The sequence below is a fragment of the Nipponia nippon genome, unplaced genomic scaffold (genome assembly GCF_047370975.1).
Source record: "Nipponia nippon isolate SJK-2023a ecotype South Korea unplaced genomic scaffold, ASM4737097v1 scaffold_27, whole genome shotgun sequence".
Taxonomy (NCBI): Eukaryota; Metazoa; Chordata; class Aves; order Pelecaniformes; family Threskiornithidae; genus Nipponia; species Nipponia nippon.
This window is the reverse complement of record NW_028262344.1, coordinates 6,816,746-6,840,462: the sequence shown is the minus strand read 5'-3', so window position 1 is coordinate 6,840,462 and position 23,717 is coordinate 6,816,746. Positions and strand designations below refer to the sequence as shown.

General features: G+C 54.5%; 1 protein-coding gene across 9 annotated transcripts in view; it reads right to left on the bottom strand.

Moving 5' to 3' along the window:
* Window positions 1–23,717, bottom strand: part of LOC104013998 (atos homolog B) — a 48,737-nt gene that overhangs the window by 8,914 nt on the left and 16,106 nt on the right. For 4 of the 9 annotated variants that reach the window (XM_087763030.1, XM_087763036.1, XM_087763035.1 and 1 more), the window contains exon 3: window positions 3,153–3,245. The gene's annotated coding sequence lies outside the window, so the exon portion shown is untranslated. Of the gene's footprint in view, window positions 1–1,299; window positions 1,442–2,004; window positions 2,086–2,329; window positions 2,558–3,152; window positions 3,246–7,789; window positions 8,011–12,766; window positions 12,889–15,143; window positions 15,270–23,717 lie in introns of those variants that run through there. The other 5 variants (XM_087763029.1, XM_087763032.1, XM_087763033.1 and 2 more) reach the window with 5 other exon arrangements.

Below are 23,717 nucleotides of genomic sequence, written 5' to 3'. Positions count from 1 at the left end.
CCAGTTTTTAACCCAGCGTAGAGTGCACCCATCCAAGCCGTGAGCAGCCAGCTTCTCCAGGAGAATGCTGTGGGAGACAGTGTCAAAGGCCTTACTGAAGTCCAAGTAGACAACATCCGCAGCCTTCCCCTCATCCACTAAGCGGGTCACCTCCTTGTCATAGAAGGAGACCAGGTTAGTGAAACAGGATCTCCCTTTCATAAACCCATGCTGGCTGGGCCTGATCCCCTGGTTGTCCCGCACGTGCTGCATAATGGCACTCAAGATGACCTGCTCCATGACCTTCCCCAGCACCGAGGTCAGGCTGACAGGCCTGTAGTTCCCTGGATCCTCCTTCCAACCCTTCTTGTAGAGGGGCGTCACATTTGCTAGCTTCCAGTCATCCAGGACCTCCCCGGTTGACCAGGACTGCTGATAAATAATGGAGAGTGGCTTGGCCAGCTCCTCTGCCAGCTCCCTCAGTATCCTCGGGTGGATCCCATCTGGCCCCATGGACTTGTGCACATCCAGGTGGAGGAGCAGGTCAGTGACTGCCACCTCTTCAACAACTGGGACTTCACTCTGCATCCTATCTCCGTCTCCCAGCTCAGGGGCCTGAAAACCCCGAGGATGACCAGTCTGACTATTAAAGACTGAGGCAAAGAAGGCATTAAATACCTCTGCCTTCTCCTCATCCTTCGTGGCAAGGTTACCTTCTGCATCCAACAAAGGAGGGAGATTCTCCCTGGCCCTCCTTTTGTCACTAACATATTTATAAAAACTTTTTTTGTTGTCTTTAACGGCAGTGGCCAGTTTAAGTTCCAACTGCACCTTCGCCTTTCTAATCTTCTCCCTGCATAACCTCACAACATCCTTGTAATCCCCCTGAGTCACCTGCCCCTTCTTCCAAAGGCGGTAGGCTCTCCTTTTTTTCCTGAGTTCTAGCCAAAGCTCTCTGTCCAGCCAGGCCGGTCTTCTCCCCCGCCTGCTTGACTTGCGGCACGTGGGCACGGCCTGCTCCTGCGCCTTTGAGACTTCCTCCTTGAATAACATCCAGCCTTCCTGGACTCCTTTGCCCTTCAGGACTGCCTCCCAAAGGACTCTGTTAACCAGACTCCCGAACAGCCCAAAGTCTGCCCTTCTAAAGTTCAGGGTAGCGGTCTTGCTGACCCCTTTCCTTACCTCTCCTAGAATTGAAAACTCTATCATTTCATGGTCACTGATCCCAAGACAGCCTCCAACCACCACATCGCCCACCAGGCCCTCTCTGTTTGTGAACAGCAGGTCCAGCAGGGCACCTCCCCTGGTTGGCTCGCTTACCAGCTGCGTCAGGAAGTTATCTCCCACACACTCCAGGAACCTCCGAGACTGCTTCCTCTCTGCTGTGTTGTATATTTCCAGCAGACATCTGGTAAATTGAAGTCTCCCACGAGAACAACGGCTAGGGATTGCGAGACTTCAGCCAACCGCTTGTAGAATACTTCATCTGTTTCTTCGTCCTGGTTGGGTGGTCTATAACAGACTCCCACCAGGATATCTGCCTTGTTAGCCTTCCCCCTGATCTTTACCCATAAGCACTCAACCTTATCATTACCGTCATTAAGCTCTAGACAGTCAAAACACTCCCTAACATACAGGGCTGAAAGGTATACCATATATGAAAGGTATAACCACGCAGCAGCACATGCTAGGGGCTGACTGGCTAGAAAGCAGCTTGGCAGAAAAGGACCTGGGGGTCCTGGTAGACACCAAGTTGACCATGAGCCAGCAATGTGCCCTTGCCACAAAGGCGGCCAACGGTATTCTGGGCTGCATTAGACAAAGTATTGCCAGCAGGTCAAGGGAGGTGATCCTTCCCCTCTACTCAGCACTGGTGAGGCCACACCTGAGAGCGTGCAGCAAAGGGCCACTAAGATAATTAAGGGATTGAAGCATCTCTCCTATGAGGAAAGGCTGGGAGAGCTGGGACTGTTTAACCTGGAGATCTGAAGGCTCGGGGGGGAACTTATCGATGTATATAAATACCTGAAGGGAGGGTGCAAAGAAGATGGAGCCGAGCTCTTTCCAGTGGTGTCCAATGACAGGACCAGAGGCAATGGGCACAAACTGAAACACAGGAGGTTCTGTCTGAACATCAGGAAAAACTTTTTTTACTGCAAGGGTGACCAAGCACTGAAACAGGTTGCCCAGAGAGGCTGTGGAGTCTCCATCCTTGGAGATATTCAAAAGCCACCTGGACATGGTCCTGGGCAATGGCTCCAGGTGGCCCTGCTTGAGCAGGGGGGTTGGACAAGATGACCTCCAGAGGTCCCTTCCAACCTCAACCCCTCTGTGATTCTGTGTAACCTACCATGCTGCAGCCTGTCCTGGCTGCCCCCCCCCGCAGCAGAACTCCACTCTACTCTGGATTAACTTCCCAGTCCAGCAGTAGGCGGTCGTTGGCACAACTAGCTGAAGACACCTGCCAGCCAGGCACCCCCCAGAAGCAGCGTGGCTGCTGTGGAATGGCTCCCACCATCACGGTGTGCCTCTGAACCTCTGCACCATCCTCTCCAGCTCTTCAGTCTGCACAGTGGCTCTGAGGGGAAGGAAAGGGGGAGATGCAGGGCTGGAGTGATTCAGATGCTTACCAGAAGAAGGGCAGGAGGGTACTGCCTGCCTGCGGGGTCGCACAGGCAGAGAAGGCAGCATTGAGGCTTAGCCTCTCCCAGCCTCCCAAACCCAAAGGCCACATATATCTAGGCCATCTCAGGCAGTGTTATCACCTTGATTTCCATTTAAACCACAAATACTTTAAGCTGTGAACTCTCATACCTTGTTCATATTTTACTCCCCTTTTGCGTGCCTTCCTGTATGAAAACCTGTGCATACAAACAGATCCCTGCTGCTTTTTGGTGACCATTTTGTGGCTTGCTTTCCAAGATGCTGCAGATCACCAGTAACCTCTGAGCCTCCAGCTAGCCGCTGGTCTCATGTCCACCTCCCGCCCCTTTCACCCACAGCACAGGATGCTTTCTGGCCCTGCAGACAAGGAGAAGAGCTTGCAATTGCTTTCTTCCAATAAGAGATGCCCAGCAGGGAAGGCAGAAACTGGGAGCCTGACAGCCCTGAACCATGATGGCCCCCCACCAGCTTCCCCCAGCACAAAGACCTTTCATGTGCACAGCACTCACCTGCTCAGAGGTGCCCTTGATGTATGAAGGAGATTTGCAGATGCAATGCAGCTCCCCTGCGGTCATAATCCACCAGCACCGCAGCTTTGATGCCTGGAAGGGGAAAAGGAGAGTCAGCCTGGGCAGCAGCTCATGGTGCAACACTTTCAGAGTGGGCAGGAGCCCTCGGGCACCTCCACCCTCAGCCCATCTGTTGCAGGGGCAGCCTGTGAGTTTTGCTGGCCTAGGAACCTCCAGGTGAAGGAGGAAACACTGCCCATCCCTGGGGACCATGCCCTCCCCACCTCCCTCCCCATGCAGCCCTCGGCTGGGGGCTCACTGCAGTGGCCGTCCAGAGGAAAGCTGCCATCTGTCCTGCTGGGCATCCTGACCACAAGCACTACTCTGAATCTGGAAACAGCAGGGCCAGGCAGATGAACAAAATCCCTGAAGGGATGCTCAGAGGCACCAAACACCCAAGTGCATCCCCTTTCTGGCACCCTGCAAGTTCTGCATCCTGTCATCTTGCAGGTGGGAAGCCAGCTTCAGCAGGTCACTCATTGTGCTCGCTTCCTGACCTCGCCTGCCCCAGGAAATGGGCTGTTCTTTCATTCCATTTCCAATAAGATTTGTAATTAACAGGCACTTGTGGCCAGTCCCTGAGAGCTGGCCAGCCCAAAAGCCACTGCCAGCAGTGCCGGGGAAGGGCACCGCCAGCAACCAGCCAGAACAGAGATGCAACACGCCAGCTCCCAAGGAGCACTTGCAGCAGGGCAAAACAATGCCACAGCATAACAAACCTCTGGTCCAAAGCCTCAACAAAAGCTCTTTATAAAGATCAGCTCCTCCTGGCACCCCACATGGGGCTTACATGAAGGCAGGTAGAAAAGCAGGTGAATGCCTGCAGCTGTGGGCAGATGCTGAGGTGGTAACATGCTGTGCTCTGCCTGCCTAGAAGGTGGAGAGCTCTTCCTCCAGGCTGCTGCTTCCCTCCTCCATCCCTGGGGGAGATTTGTACCACAACTTGCATGGCACAGTCAGCCACTGGGAAGCAAAATCAGCAACTGGCAGCAAGAGTCAGCATGGTGGCAGGAGAAAGCCATATCCTTCCTGCGTGTGTCCGTGCCGGGACAAATATGCACTTTCCTTTATTTCTCCTTCCCATGTCCCTCTGCAGTCACAGCCCTTCCCGAATCCTCATGCAGGCAGTCTGAGCCCTTTGCTACCCAGGCAGCTGCCTTTCAGGAGAATGGGTCCATCAGGAGAGGCTGACATGCTGACACCACAAATCCATCCCTGCCGAGACCTCAATGCCAGTCACCAGGTGATGCCAGCACTAGCTAGTAGTGCACACGCCTAGCACAAGGGGCTGCACCTCATTTTGCCAACTCAGATACTGTCACCTGAAGCATTGTGCTGGAAAATGCTGGGATTCCCCAGCCCACCCCAAAAGTGTCTCCAAGTACACCTTGGGACCTCCTTGTACATCCTCCCAGAGGGCTGCCTGGCAGCCTGGGATGGGGAGCAGCTGGAGCACAGCACTGCTCCTCACGCTCTTGCAAGGCACCATGGTCAGGTGAGGTTCCGGTCCCCCTTCCCCTAGCCTTTGGGGTTTCTCTTGGCTGTGTTTAGCTCTGCCTCCCAGGGCAGCTCCTCCCTGCTGAGAGCCCAGCCAGCTCGCAGCAGGACTCAGCCTCTTACAGCACCCAGCAGGAGCCCACCATCCCCCTATAAAGCCAGAGAGCAACATGGGGACTGGGGACCAGGGACTCCTGCACCCACAGCAGGGATGGGGAAACAGCACCTGGTCACCTCTAACTTCTCCTCCCCCTGAGCTGGGCATCTCTGGAGCCCTGCTTCTGGCCACCTGGATGGGACAGAGCCAGGTCCAGGTCCTCACCAGCTCAGCTGAGCAGCACATGTACCATCTCCTGGACACAGCACATGGGGCTCCATGTGCCCAAACCAATGATTCGTCCCCTCCTAAGCCCAAGTGATAGTGATTTTGTCGGTGTTTCAGCCTGTGCTGGTGCTCTAAGATAGGACTTAAAGGGCTTTGCCTGTGGGGGAAAGCCCAGCAAGAGCTCCTCCTGCTCTCTGCCCTGCTTCTGCCAAGCTCCCAGGCCCCCTTGACGGTCAAAGGGCAGGAGGGGGCCTGTGGTTTTGCCAGGGTCTCCCAGCACCTGGGTCCAGAGCTATGCCAGGCACAGCTTTCCTCTCTTCCTCCAGCCCAGCAAGACCTGGGGAAGGGCACTATACTTCAATGGCCACGATACACCCAGTGCCAAAGGACCTGCAGGGAAGGAGCATGTCCCAGGTGCTGGGGCAGAGACACTGCGTTCCCCAGGGATACTGAGCCACCAGACCCTGATGCAGGATGACACAGCCAGGCCTGGGGGGGTGTCGGGGACTTGGCTTACCTGCTGGTTTCATTCCTATTAGCACATCCAGGGGGACCCGGGATTAACAGACCGTGGTCTCAGTCTGGTGGCAACAGAGCAGGATGGCAGGTGAGGAAGGGTCCCTGGCTGGGCGATGCAGCAGCTGTACCACATGCCAGGCTGCAGCCTGCAAAAGGATCTGTTGCTGTTTTAACTGTACTGGCCAGAAAGGAAGTGGTATGGGTGTGGGGGCAGCTCTGCCAGCCAGGGGGGCATTTGCCAGGGGGGCATTTGCCAAGGGGCAGGACAGGCAGAGTCCTCGGAAAGGGGAGCCTGGCAGGGCTGGCAGCACAGCACTGCTGCAAGGAGGAGAGCAAGAGCTGTACCCAAAGGGGCCATGCTCACCCAGTGGGGATCCATGCAGCTTCCCAGAACAGCACTGCCAGCCAGTCAAGGGGACACACAGATGGGGAACAAGAGACTTCGGTCTGGGCATTGCTGCCTGGGGCAGAGTGCCATGCCTGGGGGCTGGCAGCGTTGAGAGGTGTCCTTGCACCATTTAGACCACAAAAAAACTCAAACCAACCCCAAACTGGCTTTTGCTGCATTCCTCCCTTCTGCTCCCTCTCCTGGGAAATGCTAAGGAGACCTTCACAGCCTCACTGGGGGTGAAGCAGGAACCACACAGCCAGGAAAGAGGGGCTGTCATTACAGTAATCATCCTCAGTATGAGCAGAGCACAAGGCAAGAGAAGAGGCAACAGAAACTGCTGGAAATGGACTGCCTGGAGGATAAGTCGCAGCTCCATCAGTCCTATCTGAACCCAAGGAGAAGGAAGGAAATCTAACCAGTGGAAGTGCAAACCCACAAGCTCCCTGGCACAGGCTAAGAGCAGAGCTTCAGAAGCACCTGCAGGCAGAAAGTTTCCATCACACCCCTGAAGGACAGTGGCCCCAGCAGTGATGCTGCCACCAGAGAAGGGTTTCTCCACACCCTGAGAGATCAGGTGTACCACCATCAGGAGAGAGACAGACGTGAGGCTGGGGACCACTTCTGCACCATCCCTAGGAGAGGTGGCAATCCTGGAGCTGGTTAGAGAGATGCTACAGGAGCAAACTGTGCCTGAAGGGAAAGATGACGTGGCTCTGGCACTCCCTTGGGATTCGGGTCAGGGAGGAAGGAGCTTACACTTGGTGGAAACAAGGGAGAGGGAAGGAGGGAGGATGCAGAGGGAGGGAGCATCCTTGCCCCACTACAAGGGCAAGTGCTGCTCTCAGGGGTCCTCAGGAGGCCTCCTGCCGTGCCAGATTTATACAGGTGCAGAGCCTCGCTCAGTGCTGGTCCCTGTGCTGATAACGGGGAGGAAGCCCGAGCCCAGAGGGGAAGGATGGGGCAAGAGTCAGTGCCCATGTTAGGAGTGCAAGCTCCTAGAAACCACCAGAGACAGCTTCTACAGAGACAGACCCAACATCTCCCTCTGCCCTGCAGCACCCGCGTCCAGGAGGCGCTGCTGCTGCCCTTCCTCCCATCCTGCAGGAGGGAACACTGACTGGGTGCAGAAGCCCCCAGGGACAGAGCGGCCCTTCCTGCAGGGAGCCTTGCTGGGGCTCCAGAGCGCCTGGCTGCCCCGCGGCTCCCCAGGGGCTGAGGTCTGCTCAGCCGTGTGCAGTGCCTCCCCAGGCCCATGCGCAGGTGCCATAGGAGGTGATGTGGGGACTGAGCCTTTCTGCTCAGCCGATCCAGGATAACACAATGAAATCTCTCCCAGGAGCTCGGGGAGCCGGAGTAGAGCTCCCAGCCCTGGGGGCTTACCCCTGCTCCATCTGATGTCCCATGTCTTGGCATGGATCACTTCCGCACACCTTGCCTGGGTGCCTCGCGTGCAGGCAGTGATGCTGACAATAGCCTGTGGCTGGGAAGGGGGCTCGCAGGGTCTGCAGGCAGATCCTACTATCCAACGGCCACCTGTGTATGGCTTTCCCCCATGTCCAACCCCCCCACCAGCCTCCCCTCCATGCACGGCTGCCCCTCTCCCCAGGAAAGCAGAGCCAAAGAATGAAAAGCAGCTTAAAATCTGGCAGGACAATCAGGCAGCTCTCCAAAGCCAGCAGCACCCCCTGCCCACCCAGCACCAGCAGGCTCAAACCTCAGCGATACAGCCCACGGCCGCCCAGCTCCAGCCTTCGACCGGGAGCCCAGGAAACCTGCAGCAGGCAGGGCAGGGAAATCCCATGCAGCAGCCACTCACGGTAAAGACAGCCCAGGTTGAGGACAGACCTTTGTTTTTGCCTGTCTCGCTCGCTGCGGGAGGAGGAAGAGAGGAGGGGTGGGGGACAGCGAGCAACGATAACACCCCTAGGAGGGGTGTCACAGCCACATTAATCACTTGGAATTCCAGCCAGCATGGTCCCGGGCACTGCAAATATGGGCAGCAAATGGAGATGCTCCAAGCTCTGAAATGGATCCTTTCACAAGAGCCGAGCCCAGAATCCAGCACAGGAATTCAGTCTCCGCTGGAAGTCGAGAGATCAAATACACGGAGAGGCAGGCGCAGCACAAGCAATCCTCAGCCACCGCCGTATCCGGCTGCTCTAATCTCAGGTGCCTTCTCAGTGGGAGTGACGGCGTGGGAGGACCTCAACGGAGAGCCTGAGCCCGCAGCAGAGCCGAGCTGAGGACCGGCCCCTTCCCATCCAACTTATTCCACTTATGGCAAGGTGCAGAAACACTGCCAACGCGAAAGAAGATTTCGCAGAGGGAACCAGTGGCCTCAAAGCCCTGCTCGACTGGAGGAACAGCCCACGGAAAGAAGACTCCTGAAGCTGCCGGCTGGCCTCCGCAGCCCCGCGAGGGAGATGCCCGGCCCGGCAGGCTTACCAGCCCGCATCACGTTCCCGGCAAGACGCACACACGGCACGTGTAGGCTCCTGCTCGGCGCCTCAACGGCAATGAAAAGGCACGGAGGCTTCTGCCAGAAAACAAAGAGGCGGCGGCAGAGCTGGGGGTGGGGAAAACTCTCTACTGCCCAAGAGGATCCCTGCAGAAACAGCAGGATGCTGCTGGCCTCCACCGCGACTACTCACCCCTGCAAGCCCAAGGTGGCGCCCACTCGCCCGGCGCAGGGATTCCAGAGGGTGGGCCAGCCCCCGCTCCCCTCCCCAAGGCAGCATGGGTTGGGAAATGCTGGAAGACGCAAGCCAGACCCAGGACAACAGCTGGCCACAAGGGGAAAATTCCTCCGGGCTGGCTCCGCTTCATAAAAAGTTGCGTCTTTTCACTTCGGGGTAGCTGCCGCGCACTACCGCTCCCGGGGGGGAAGGCGCAGACAGCACCGCGCCTGCAAGCTTTACCGCCAGGGGAATTTGCGGAGTCCAGTGGCATTGACCTTGCAGCGGCACGGCGTCTGCGGCAATCACCCCGGGGCAACAAAGAAAGCACCCACAGCTTCGTCACAGCGAAAGCAAGCCCCTGGCTGCCCAGGCACAGGGACGCGTCAGCCAGTTCCCTTCCAGTCCTCCCATCCCTCTCCAGGGTGGGGTGGCCCAAGGGACGGGGACCTCACCACTGGATGACCACATGGACCAGCTGCTCCATTCCAGACCTCGCTGCCAACTGCAACTGATGGAAAATTTTCCACTGTTAGGGATTACAAAGTCACGTGTATGTGCAGCCGATCACAGGATGGCCGCGAGAAGCCAAATGGGTCCTGGCGGAGGGGCAAGGACCACTTCTGCTCTGCACTTGCACAACGCCTGGGGTCTCCGGCTGTGACCGGGTCACCAATGCGTTGCCATGTTTCAATTTCAATAAGGACATTTGTCCAAGGGAGGCATCCCCCAGGTCCAAGCAGGACTAGACCCTCACCATACTAAGTGGTGCATAGATGTTAGCATTAACAGTCCTTTTTATCTGATGTCCCAAGAGGAGTGATGCCCTGGGGTTGGTGTCTGCATCAGAAGCCCTGGGGAACCCTATCCTGATCCATTTAACTCAACCCCAATGGAAAGGCAATCGCTTACTGTTAACTCCCATCCCGTCAGCTCCCTGTCCCAGGCCGTGCACCAAGTGAAGCGCGATCTAACTGTGCAGTGTGAACAGCCCAGCCCGCTCTCCATCACTACAAGCAGGGTACAGAAACATGAGCCCCTGAAAAGGGGCTCTGTGGGGGCTGATGCTTTGCAAGTCAGGAGAAGACAGCACGGCAATCAGCGGGTGATAGGACCCTTTTTGCTCCCACCTCTGCTGTCTCCTCTCTTCTCCCCCTGGCTACCACCACATACAGTCACAGCCAGCCACAGCCCCATCTTCCCTCCTTACTGGGCCAGCTCCTTCTGTACCCTGATGCCCTGTAGCCATGCACACTGCCTGATCCTGGATGCGCAATCCTTCACCTTCCCCACATCCTTCACATGGCAGCCAGGCTCTGCATCCCCTAAAGCGTGCTCCTCTTCACTCCCACCCCAATCCCATCCTCCTCCACCATCAGACCCTGCCCTGTTTACATGCACCCCTGTGCATGTCCCCAATGCCCCAATGCTCTTTACCTGTGCTCTGTTGCCTCCTGATCGCTGCAGCTCATACCATAACTTACCCCAGTCTCCCCCCATCCCCGACTGCCACCCGCCTTCAGCCCTGCCAGCCTGAGCCTCCTTGCACACACCCCACTGATGAGTCCCCAACACCCATCTGGGAGAGCCACAGCAACATCACCTTTCCCTACCTCCCCTGAATGGTCACCAGGGCACTGCAGAGCAGCGGAGGAGGTCCCGTGGATGCTGCATTACCCCGAGCAGCTCCGGACACAGGCATCAAAGCTACACATGGGAAGAGGGAGCAGGCAAAGTGCCTGTGGTGGGGAGGGCAGCAAGGATTGTGCATGCAGCATTTACCCCGTGGGAACTGCCCAGCCCCACCTTAACCCCTCTTGCGATACACTTCCTTTTATCGTAAGAGCCCTCCAAGGGAGGTGCTTGGGCACAGACACTCAGGCCTCCAGCTCAGCGTTACCAATCTGCAGCCTGCAGATAAGGCTGCAGCATCTGTGGGGAAATTCAGCATCTTTTCCATCCCCGTGCTAGACATCTACGTGGCACAAGGGGAGGAGATACCACACACACACATGGCCATGCACACCCACCCAACTCACCCTTTTCTGGCTGTGATTCAGAAAGTCTCAAGTCTAGCACAGGCCAGAGCGGTGACACGGGCTGGGCAGGGATTTGGGCTGTAAAGGTGAGACTTTGTACATAGAATCATAGAACGCTTTGGGATGGAAGGGACCTTTAAAGGTCATCTAGTCCAACCCCCCTGCAATGGGCAGGGACATCTTCAACTAGATCAGGTTGCTCAGAGCCCCATCCAGCCTGGCCTTGAATGTTTCCAAGGATGGGGCATCTACCACCTCTCTGGGCAACCCATTCCAGTGTTTCACCACCCTCATCGTGAAAAATTTCTTCCTTATATCTAGTCTGAATCTACCCTCTTTTAGTTTAAAACCATTACCCTTGTCCTCTCGTTACAGGCCCTACTAAAAAGTCTGTCCCCATCTTTCTTATAAGCCCCCTTTAAGTATTGAAAGGCCGCAATAAAGTCTCCCTGGAACCTTCTCTTCTCCAGGCTGAACAACCCCAGCTCTTTCAGCCTGTCCTCATAGCAGAGGTGTTCCATCCCTCTGATCGTTTTTGTGGCCCTCCTCTGGACCCTCTCCAACAGGTCTACGTCCTTCTTGTACTGAGGACCCCAGAGCTGGATGCAGTACTCCAGGTGGGGTCTCACCAGAGCAGAGCAGAGGGGCAGAATCCCCTCCCTCGACCTGCTGGCCATGCTTCTTTTGATGCAGCCCAGGATACGGTTGGCTTTCTGGGCTGCGAGAGCACATTGCCGGCTCATGTCCAGCTTTTCATCTACCAGTACCCCCAAGTCCTTCTCCTCAGGACTGCTCTCAATCCCTTCATCCCCCAGCCTGTACTGATACTGGGGATTGCCCCGACCCAGGTGCAGGACCTTGCACTTGGCCTTGTTGAACCTCATGAGGTTCACACAGGCCCATTTCTCCAGCTTGTCCAGGTCCCTCTGGATGGCATCCCGTCCCTCAGGCGTGTCAACTGCACCGCTCAGCTTGGTGTCATCTGCAAACTTGCTGAGGGTGCACTCGATCCCGCTATGTCGTTGATGAAGATATTGAACAGCACTGGCCCCAGTATGGACCCCTGAGGGACACCACTTGTCACTGGTCTCCATCTGGACATTGAGCCATTGACCACTACCCTCTGGATGCGACCATCCAGCCAGTTTGCTATCCACCGAACAGTCCGCCCATCAAATCCATATCCTTCCAATTTAGAGAGAAGGATATTGTGGGGGACCATGTCAAAGGCCTTACAGAAGTCCAGATAGATGACATCCGTAGCTCTTCCCTCATCCACTGATGCAGTCACTCCATCATAGAAGGCCACTAGGTTGGTCAGGCAGGACTTGCCCTTGGTGAAGCCGTGCTGGCTGTCTCGAATCCCCTCCCTCTCCTCCATGTGCCTTAGCATAGCTTCTAGGAGGATCTGTTCCATGATCTTCCCAGGCACAGAGGTGAGGCTGACAGGTCGGTAGTTCCCAGGGTCCTCCTTTTTACCCTTTTTAAAAATGGGTGCAATGTTTCCCTTTTTCCAGTCCCCAGGGACTTCACCTGACTGCCATGACTGTTCAAATATCATGGAGAGTGGCTTGGCACTTTGATTGTAAAGAGATGGACACATCCAGGGCTACTGGAGAGAAAGAGCATTTCCACCATGAAATCAATGTCCTGTGCCTTGTCAGGGAAAGGGAAAGTCTCTCCTTCCCGTGGGACTGAAGGTGAGAGAGAAACACCCTGCTGGCATTAGGAAAAGGGTGTCACAGCTGTCACCTGAACACTCATACTGTTGCCTGTAATGGAGGCAAACACACAAGCACGCAAGCCCCTTTGAAGGGAAACAAGGGGGTAGGAGGGACTGCTGTGTCCAACTGCAGGTGTACCCATACGCAGGGCAGCAGGAGGCACAGCCCAGCAGCCCAGCAGCCCAGCTCCTATTTCACTCTGTGGAACCAGCAAACATCCTAGTCCACATGCCCCAAACCACCTGTGGGGTCCTGCTGACAGCAGAGCCCTCTGCCCAGTGCATCCGCCACCCCCTCTGCAGAGGCTGGGCTCCTGCAGGGCTGCCAGGGCTTTGAGCAATGCACATGGCCGGGGATGCCCTTGGGATGGAAGGGGGCACTCACCTGGCCCCTGGACGTTGCATAGAGATGGTGGCATCGAGGAAGCCAAGGCTTGACTGGTGCTTCACGTCAGGCGGAGGCTGGAGAGGACCTGCCCTTGGGGCTATATCTGGCAGATGCAGTCTGCAGGGACTACAGAGCACTGGGGCACCAGCATATCAGCATCCTCCATCTTCACACAAGCAATAGTGAACAGAGATGGGCTCAAGACACAGTTGTGTCCCCAGACAACCCTCCTGCGCAGGACACAAGCCCTCACATCAGTCCCTGCAAGACACCAAAGGCCCCTGTGCAAACTCTGCTTGCTGCTGCTGCTGCAGCCTGTGTTTTGCTGTGCTGCTTCTGCGGGAACACACAAAGCTCAGAGATCTCAGAAACCAGCTTAACCACAGCAGCCGGGTCCAAAACACCTTCAACCCTGGTGGCAGTCATGCCACTGGGGACACAGATGTCCCCCCAGATCTAACCTTCCTAGGGAGATGGAGCCCATGAGAGACCCGAGAGCTCTCCATGGTCTATCAGGAACCAGCTCATCCCTGGCCACGCAGTGATTTACCCGTGCAGGTGGGAACAGACCCCAGGGGCCTCTTGGCTCAGACCACCGGACCCTGCTGCTCTCGATGTGCGCGAGTGTTGTAACGGGGATGCAACAGTGCTCAGAGTGGTATTGAGTAACGAGCGGACTGATGGGGGAAGGGAGAGCGCACAGCGCTCTGACCGAGACAGCAGCCCAGCATCAATGAGCCCAAGGGAAAGGCTGAGAGGAGCAACCTGAGAAGGGATCTGGGGACAAACACAAGCTCATGGGAACATCCTAGACCTTGAAAACCCACATAAAAGCATCTGGGGAGCCTGGACATTCTCCCAGCCTCTGCTGGATGGGAAGGCAGACATAGCTACCGCTGCGGGTCAGCTCTGACCAGGCACCATTGTTACACGCAGCCCCCTTTGCTCTGGTTCATTACTCTTGCAGACGGGATGGGGCAAACACTAAAAACCCTTTGAGCACTTACACACCGGACACGGACTTCTGCAGCATCAGGCACTAGGGTCAAAGCTCAGAGACTCAATAAATCGCAGAGTGAAGTTGTTTCTGAAGACAAGGTTGATGAGGCTGCCAGCAGCCAGCCTTGCAGAAGGACAGGATCAGGAAAAGAGCAGCCATGAGAATAAAAGGCTGGCAAAGAAACAGAAAATACTGGAAGCAAGTAATTCTTTCCAGACAGTCCTTTGGGCTCATCTCAGCCTCCATCTGCTCGGGATGGTCAGGCAGCTGGAGCCTTTAAAAAGGCTACTGGTGACTTGCCCCACAATTGCCACTGTCTCTGGGACAGACACTACAGGGAAGATAAACCTGCAGCCCTTCCAGACGGAGGGCTGGGGGCCAGTGTCCTCCCCAGCCTCCCAACAACGCGAGCACCCCCCTACAGATCACAGCTCTGCACTGCTAGCAGAGCAGGTTTATCACCCTGTGCTTTACTGAAGATGGGCTTTTTGTGCTCACGCAGGGAGGGAATAACACAGTCCTCTGGAAAGATGGCTAAAAGATAGGTAGGGGCAAAGCAATGAGCCGGGCAATGCTAAGGCAGCGCCTCCGTCCCCTGGCACTGCTAATACCATATGGATGAGAGACAAACCAAGCCAGGAGAAGGGGATGGACACAGCAACCCCCAAGCCCTCCATTCACCTACAAGCCAGTCAGTCCAACAGGCCGTGAGCTGCTGCATTGCCAAGCGCCCCGAGAACTGCAGAACAACGTGTGTAGGAAGGGACCTCAGGGGGTTTTGATCCAATCCTGCTCATAGCGGGGCCAACCTCGAGCAGGTTGCTCAGGGCCTGCCCCTGGAGGTCTCCAAATGTGGAGCCTGGCTACAGCTTCTCTCCAAACCTGCATCAGGCAGCTGCCGGCAGCAGTGAGAGCCCCCTTTGCTGCCTTCCCTTTCCCAGGCTGTACAAACCCACCGCTCTCAGCCTCTGCCCCTGATGTGCTGCAGCACACTGGCAGCCCCACGGCAGGGCCAGAGCTCCAGGGCATCTCTGGAGAGTGCTGGAGCCCGTTAGTCTCCATCCTGCCCAGCCAAGGGTGCCACCAGGGAGGACAGGAAGTACCTGCAGCCAGCCCCGAGCAGCAAACACCTGCACACCTTAGGGGTGTTGAAAAAAAGAGACTCACCACAACACTGAGACCAGTGGGGGCTGGTTTTGCTCAAGTATTTGATTCTTGCTCTGGTTGGTAGCAATACCAAGTACCTACTTTGGTGCCTGCTGCAACATACTGAGGTTATCCCGAGCCAGGAGTCCCAACTGCCTGCTCCAAGAAGTTTGGCCCTAAATACAGAGAGCTTTGGATTCACTGCTGTGGCACTGATAACAGGCCTACCTCCATCACGTCCATGGGGGACCTGCCCTCAGGAGCGACGAGCAAGATCATCAGGAGTCAAACTCAGCAGAGACCAGCTGGGCTAGATGGAAACTCAGCAGCCCAGAGCAGGTTCCTGGATGAGGGAAGCAGCCATCCGTGATCCCCCCAAGCACCCCCCAGGATCTGCAGCAGAGCCCAGATCACACAAGGGATTTCAGAGCCAACAACCAACCGTGCCCCCAGATCTGCGCATCGTCCCTGTCCCAGCTCTTCCCCTATCCTGTGTTCCCTCAATCCAGAGCTATCTGTTTATCCCTCTCTGCTCCAGCAAGGGATCGTTCATTTTTCCATCCTCTTCCTGCTCTCTCAGAGCAGAGGGGAAGGTTACTGGACAGGATCCGACCAGGACAGAGACCTGCTCAGCTTGCCCAGGGCTGGCTGGACACCCCACTGCCTCCTGGAGACAAGGATCCACCCCATGCACTGGAGGCTGGGATACCTGGTCACCGCTGTCGTGGTTTAACCCCAGCCAGCAACTAAGCACCACACAGCCGCTCGCTCACTCCCCCCCGTGGGATGGGGGAGAGAATCGGAAGGGTGAAAGTGAGAAAACTCGTGGGTTGAGATAAGAACAGTTTAATAGGGAAAGCAAAAGCCGCACGCACAAGCAAAGCAAAGCAAGGAATTCATTCACTACTTCCCATCGGCAGGCAGGTGTTCAGCATCCCCAGGAAAGCAGGGCTCCATCACATGTAACGGTTACTTGGGAAGACAAACGCCATCACACCGAACGTCCCCCCCTTCCTTCTTCTTCCCCCAGCTTATATACTGGGCATGATGTCATACGGTATGGCATAGCCCTTTGGCCAGTCTGGGTCAGCTGTCCTGGCTGTGCCCCCTCCCAGCTTCTTGTGCACCGGGCAGAGCATGGGAAGCTGAAAAGTCCTTGACTGGTGTAAGCACTACTTAGCAACAACTAAAACATCAGTGTGTTATCAACATTATTCTCATCCTAAATCCCAAACACAGCACTATGCCAGCTACTAGGACGAAAATTATCTCTATCCCAGCTGAAACCAGGACAACCACACTGCTCCCTTGTGGCCTTGTGGTGCTTGTCTTCAGTCCCTCCTGAGAAAGCCTCAGCACTGAGGATGCCCCAGTCCCCTCCGGGACAGAAACGTACCCACAGCTGGAGGAGACGCAGGCAGAGAACAAGTTCGGCACGTGGCCGAGACGGATCCTGGCCCATTCCCACTGCTCTTCTGCCCAAGCCACAGGCACTGCCTCCACCTGCTAAGCCCTGCAGCTTTCCTAGCTCTCCTCCAGCACCCTCACCCCATCGCCCGGGGGGACCCAGCACAGGCTGCCAGGCCCTTGGGCTCCCTTAAAGCCCAGTCCTGGGAGAGCACCTGCCCTCTGCTTCCCGCTGACTCATTCCCCTGTGATTCACCCCCTGCCTGACTCACCCATTTCTGCCACAGCCATGTGCATGTGAGTGTGTGTATGTGAGTGTGTGTGTGCAACCCGGCCACAGTCATCGGGGCAATGCCACAAACTCTGCAAGGCAGCAAACTGGGCAGGGACCAGGCCAGGCTGTGCCAAAGCCCTTGTCTCCTGCAGCACCCAGCGGCAGGAGGGGCAGAGATGATGCTGCTGGCTCAAGTCCATGGTGAGGAGATGGGGTAGAAAGGCAGGCCGGGAGCGCTGCTGTGTGCCAGTGCTGCTGAGATAAGGAGCGATGCCGGGGGAGGTCTTCCTCCGGGCTCCAAGGCTGCCTTCCAGTCAAACCCATTCGCTTTATCAGCCCTCTGGCAGCCTGACCCCCACTGCTGGCTGTGGGAGTGTTACCTGGCACTACCGCAGCTCAGATCCACAGGCAAGCTGTCTGTCTTTGGGTACAGCCAAACATGCCCCTCCAGGCTGCCCCTGGCTGTGCCTCTTTCCAATTTGACTCTCTAGGGTGGAGAGCTTCCTGGAAACCAGGAAGGGATTTCTTCTAAGAATGGTCACTCGGAATCAGCTAGTGCCACTGCCCTTGTAGGGCCCACAGGCTTGGCCAGTTCCTGAATGTAGACAGTATAAGCTACGCACATGATGCTACGTATACATGTCCTCTGCAGGCTGCTTCTCAGACTAGCAATTCCCCTAATGCTAGGGGCTGAAGCTCAAACAGGCTTTGCCCCATGTCCTTTCCCTTCACCTTCCCGCTGGCATCACCCCTTTCCGAGGGCTCTCCGGGTAAACTCAGCCTCCTTCTTGGAGGGGACCAGAGCAGACAGAGGTGACAAGAGGAAGATCACACACCGTGGCTGTGCTGGAGCCCAGCAAGAGCTGTGGTGCAAGCCTCCCAGCCAGCGAGTGGCTCTGCGTACCAGAGTACATCCATCTGTGTCAAGGAGCATGCAAGAGCGCCATTGTGCACAGACGCTGCACAGCACACATGGGCATGGACCTGCGCCTCTCCCTGCAGCAGCCTTGTGGCTGGAGGATCCATTTCCTGTTGACTACAGGAGAAAATTACTGGGATCAGACACAGGCTCTTCTCTCACCCTTTCCTCTCCACATCCCATGGGTCAGTGTCATGCCGACAAGGGGCTCGTGCTTTCCACCCAGGAGCGCTTGGCCAGCTGCAGTGTTTTTGCCTATAGCCACATGCAGGTTACTCAAGACAAGCCTTGCTGGTGCTGCAACAGGACAAGTCAGTCGAGCATCACATCCCCAGCAGGGACACACAGCCCCAGCTGGATCAGGAAGCCCTGCCACTCAGGAATTAAGGCCAGACTAAACCATCCTTTGACCAGGGAGGGAGGGATAATGTTTCGGGCTGGGATGTCACATATTTAATAGGGACAAAGAATGATTTTCTGCCAAAGCTCCGGACTGTACATCAGAGCTGCTGGTTCTCCCTGGATTTTTACACTCCTGATCCTCACCATGTACACACAGAGCCTTTCTCCCTTCTCAGGGCAAAGAAAACCAAGATGTGAGTCACACGGGGTCCTGTGGGTACCAGCAGCTTCCCCTACATGTCACCCCTCCTCTCATCAGGATGCTTCAGTCCCCAGGGTCCCTTCTAGGGAGGCAGGGTGGGAGATCCGTAGTGCGTGTCATCAGCAAGGTCAAAGGCAGAGCCAACACCGTGGTCACAGTGTCACCGAGGCCACAGCACTGGGCAAGCATCTGAACAAAACTCAGCAGCCACCAGCAGGACAGGCCCAGCAATTAAATGCACATGCTTAAATCAGCCTGTCACCACTGAAAAGATGGGCTTCCCTACAAGCTCTGGGATCCCCTGAGAGAGCAGCGATAACCTACGTGAGCTCTTAGACAAGGCCAGCTCCCTGCTGTAGCCCCCGGGCAAAGGGGAAGCTGAGGGGTGTGCCCTACAGCCCCCCATTTGTGACTAACAGAGGGGTAACACCCCATCTGCAACACCCCCCTCCAGCCAGGCTGGGGGGAAGAGCAGGGAGGAGACAGCTAAGTTGCTCTTGCTTCTGACGCCTCTCCCACACCAAGGGGATCCCTTGCAACTGCCTTGTGTTCCCCTTCTGCAGCCCAGGTGGCTAAGAGGGGCAGAGTATCCCTCCAAAGTACAGTGCCAAGACCTTGCTACCTTCAAATAGCATGTTTCAGGTCAGCAAGCTGGGAACTGTCATCAGAGAGGTGCCAGTTTATTCACCCACCTTTACTCCCAGCAAAAGGATCTCCATGACCTTTGTAATTCAATACACTGGGAAAGGCTCAATCCATCCCCTCTATTCCTATCCCAACACAGACCTTAAAATCCCTCTTTGTTCCCGCTACAAACCCTACCCCACGACCGTGGCTTAACCCTTGGGGCACTGCCTCAAATAAAAAGTGCTTCACAGAAGCAAGGCAGGTTGCAACATCCATGGGAAGGTGGACCTACCCTCTACCTACAAAAGAGCTGTGCTGACAATCTGCTGGCTGCTTGCAGGAGGCATTGGATATACACAAGGGGGAGGAGATGTCTTAGACTGTCCTCATCATCAGTACAAACTGCTACCAAGCTACGTGGGGACCCTGTGCCCCACACTGCTGCAGCGACGTGGGCATGGGTAGGGCTTGCAACTCTTTATAGTCTCCTGGTCTCACTCTGCCTGACCCCAGTTCAGCAGGTTTATTACAAAATATGCTCCATGCAGGCAGATTCAGGGCTGCAAGGAAGGAAGAGGGGTGAGGAAGGAAGCAGGTGGGAATGAGGACTCCCTTCACCACACCTTCAAGGACTCCTCTGCTCCTGCCCCCAGGTACAGCCATTGCTCCATGCCCAGATGCAAAGCAGAGACAACAAGGGATGCCACACAATTCCCACCACAGCCTGCGCATAGGCGAGAGCGTGGCAACAGCACTCCTGACTCTTGCCTTGTTTAAGATAAGCTCAGACCCACATCCCAAGCAGCAGCTCATAAGTCACACGTTGGAGGAAGCAGGGCCATGGGACTGTCCATAATCATAGAATCATAGAACCGTTTAGGTTGGAAAAGACCTTTAAGATCAGCAAGTCCAACTGTTAACCTAGTACTGCCAAGTCCCACTAAACCATGTCTCTAAGCACCACATCTACCCATCTTTTAAATACCTCCAGGGATGGAGACTCAACCACCTCCCTGGGCAGCCTGTTCCAATGCTTGACCACCCTCTCGGTGAAGAAGTTTTTCCTAATGTCTAACCTAAACCTCCCCTGGCACAACTTGAGGCTGTTTCCTCTCATCCTAGCACTTGTTATCTGAGAAAAGAGACCAACACCCACCATACACCCTGCATGGAAGGCGCAGCCAGCCCTCCCTGCCCTAGCAGGATCCCTGGCACAGGAGAAGGCAGTATGGAGCAGGGCTGCTTTGCGGCACCCAAAAATGCCAGCTCTGCAGCTGGGATGGAGCAGGGCTGCCCTGCAGCACCCCGAAATGCCAGCTCCATGGCAGACAGAGCAGGCTTGTACTGCTGCACCCCAAAACACCACCTTGCAGCACCCTAAAATGATATTTCCTACCAGCTGCTTCAACTTTCCCTCTGCCCCTTACTGGTCCTGCTCTGTCCCTCCCTGTTCCCCAGGCCACAGGGAAACTGAGTCATGGTGTGCTGTCCCTGCCCCAGGGAAGGGGAGCAGGTGAGCAGCCCCCGGCACCAGAAAGAGTGTGGGGAGTAGGGCAAGGGCAGTACTGCCACCTCTGAAAACTTCAGTAATGGGGAGATGGTGTCTTTATTTCTCCCCATCGCTGGAGTTTTCAGAGGTGTCCTGCACTAAGCAGCTATCTGAATCATGATCCTCCTCTGTTTCCACCTCTCTTGAAGCAGAAGTTGGCCCTGCTCTGCTGCCAGCCATATGGACTGCACCCAGCTCTCCTGAGCTACATCTGGCCCCGCAGACTGACCCACGCACCCTCTGGCACCAGAAGGGACGGGGACATGCAGGGCTCTGCACCAGATGCACGTAACTTAGCAGGGCCCAGAAAAGAAAGGTAATACCACATAGGAACCAAATTAAAGACCCAGATACAGCATTATAAAACAAAAGAATGCCCTGGCTCCCAAAAGGCTGGTAGGGGACTGGACTTTTCCTTGAGAGCAGAACATTGCAGTCTTTACTTTAAAAGATTTGTGTGTTTGAGTAAAGACTTGGATTCTCCAGTCCAGCTCTAGGAGCTAATAGGTTTCCAGGTACTGCCCTCAGCCTCTCTGTTTTTACCACACCCCTCCAAAAGCCCTTTGGGGCCCTGATCACCAGTTAAGCCTTCCGAGGACCAGGTCCTACCTACAGCCCCTGCTCTAGCTGGGCACAGCAGTGCTCACCCATGCCAGCATCCTTTAAAATCCCTAGGTCTGGTGCAGTAGCAAATCACCACCCTTGTAGGCAGAGAAGCTAATGATAAAGATTTGTTCATTCAAGGCTCCAGTTCAGACATCTCACTAATGTTATTAAAGTTACCATTTCTTTACTGAATTTCTCAAGATCACAATGAGGTTAAGAGCGCAGCATTGTCCAGTTCAACTGGGCCACTGAATGGGAAAGCAGAGCTCATGCTGCAGGAAGATGCATAGCTGTCATGCACTGCTCATCTGCAAATCTCCTGGCATCTTTCCCCAGGCTCACGTCTCTTGATTGCCTCACTCCACCTTCCTGGGGACTCTCTGAAAACAGACCCTTTCACCCTTCCCCAGGGAAGCATATTCAGGTGGTATTTGCTGCTGTTGTCATACAAAGTATAACATTATTGCCAATATCCTTGCCCCAACTCTATCTCCCAGGACAACATAATAGTAGATTAAATTCATTATCCCCTATCACTTTATGGCACAATCTTTTCATTTCTCTCTTAACACACATCTGAGATGTATCGAGTTTCAGGCAGGCTCACTACAAAGGCAATTCCCTGCTCTTTCCTTACAAGGATTTGTACAAGCAATACCTTTTCTTTTTGGTAGCAAAAAAGCCCAAACGAAACCAATTTAAAAAAAAAAAACAAAACCAAAACCAAACAAAACCAACAAAACATACAAAAAAGCACTTGGAGGTTCACTTAAAGACAGAATTCGACTTTTCTTTCCAGACCACCACTTTGGTCAGACCTTTCCCAGGCTCTGGAGGGCAGTATTCTCACTACTGCTCACACTGGTGCAGCTCCATCAGCAACATTGGAGTTGTGTAGTAAGGAAGCTTTCAAGGGTGAGATGCCTTTTCCTTCCCAAAAGCAACCAGCACATGAACACAGGCATTTCCTGGTAAACTGCTCTTCCTTGCTTCCAGGCTCTGCTACAAGGCTGGCCTCTGATAGCAGCCTTCCTACCAGAAGCACCACTGCATTTTGCTCAGTTACTCTAATGGTATGATATTGTAGGGAAACAGAATTAAACAGAGCTGTAATCTATAATAAATCATTCCTACTGAGCTGCCAGGGAAATAGCTGCACAGGAGAAAGAGAGGAGCTGTTTCAGATCTTGTCTGTTTCCTCAACAAATCTAAGCCATGAAACAGCCCTTCTGTTACAGGGAAAAGGCACAGCAGCAAGAAGAGCAACTTCCAGGGTGGCAGCTTGATGCCACTGATTTCTGTGTTCTCTCTATCAAGATTTATCACATGGCCAGGACAGATCATTGCAAATACCTTAAGATCCCAGACTGTCAGCCCAGGGGAGAGGTCGGCAGCCCAGTCCCAGACAAAAAGCCTGAGAATACTCTAGCTCCTCAGAAACTGCTTGTATTTTTAGCTGTTGTTGGCTCCTAGAAGATGAATTGAAAGCAAAGCTCAGACCTGCTACTTGATGCCACAAGTGCTTTATTTTGCTGGCAGCTACAGCAGAGAGGACCTTGAGAATTACCCTCTTTGTCCACCACTGGCCAAGATATACGTTAATCTCATCAGCAATGCAAACACTGGTATAGAAAGGACTGGAGTGACTGTGCTAACCTGTCTATGTGTGCTGCTTTTGGCTGGGATAGAGTTAATTTTCTTCATACTAGCTGGTATGGGGCTATGTTTTGGATTTGTGCTGAAAACAGTGTTGATAATACAGGGATGGTTTAGTTACTGCTGAGCAGTGCTGACACAGAGTCAAGGCCTCTTCTGCTTCTCACACCACCCCACCAGCGAGGAGGCTGGGGGTGCACAAGAAGTTGGGAGGGGACACAGCTGGGACAGCTGACCCCAACTGACCAAAGGGCTATTCCATGCCATGTGACGTCATGCTCAGTATATAAACTGGGGGGAGGTTGGTGGTGGGGGCCACTGCTCGGGGACTGGCTGGGCATCGGTCAGTTGGTGGTGAGCAATTGTTTTCATTTGCATCACTTGTCTTCTTGGGTTTTATTTCTCTCTCTGTTATTTTCCTTTTCATTATGATTTATTATTATTAATATTTTATTATTATTTTCTTTTATTTCAATTATTAAACTGTTCTTATCTCAACCCATGAGTTTTCTCACTTTTACCCTTACAATTCTCTCCCCCATCCCACCGGGGGGGGAGGGGGAGCGAGCGGCTGTGTGGTGCTTAGTTGCCGACTGGGGCTAAACCACAACAGTCCTTTTTGGCGCCCAACATGGGGCACGAAGGGGTTGAGATAATAACAGATTGACCAGAGCATATTAGAAGGGATTGATATCTGTTAGCTGTTGCGGGTCACGATATTGATTCAGCTGTTCTCGATATTAGTTTATCATCTGAGCTGTTCCATGGTCTTGTTTTTTGCTGTACGTGTTAAAGATTGGTGTTGGGTGTTGCAGTTTGCTGTGCTCTACAGTGATTGGTGATGTTTTGCCTGGGAAATTTGTTATTAAAACACTGACCTTGAGCGTTATCTGGCATTTGGGTTCTGTACTGAAGCCATTACTGTACTTCGGGTACCACCTCATGGAGACATTTAGCAATTATACCTCTTCCTCTGAGAGGCTTTTCATGGAGGAAATACAGAATGACACCTTCGCTGCCTTCTTCTGTGATGTTTTCTTCCTCATTACAACAACTTTTCAGTATCTTGAACATCCTTGGGTAGTTAAGATACTTCTGTTGGTATTTCTTAGGAATATTGCTTCATTTTTGTCTAAGGTTAACAAGCAATTTAGGAATAT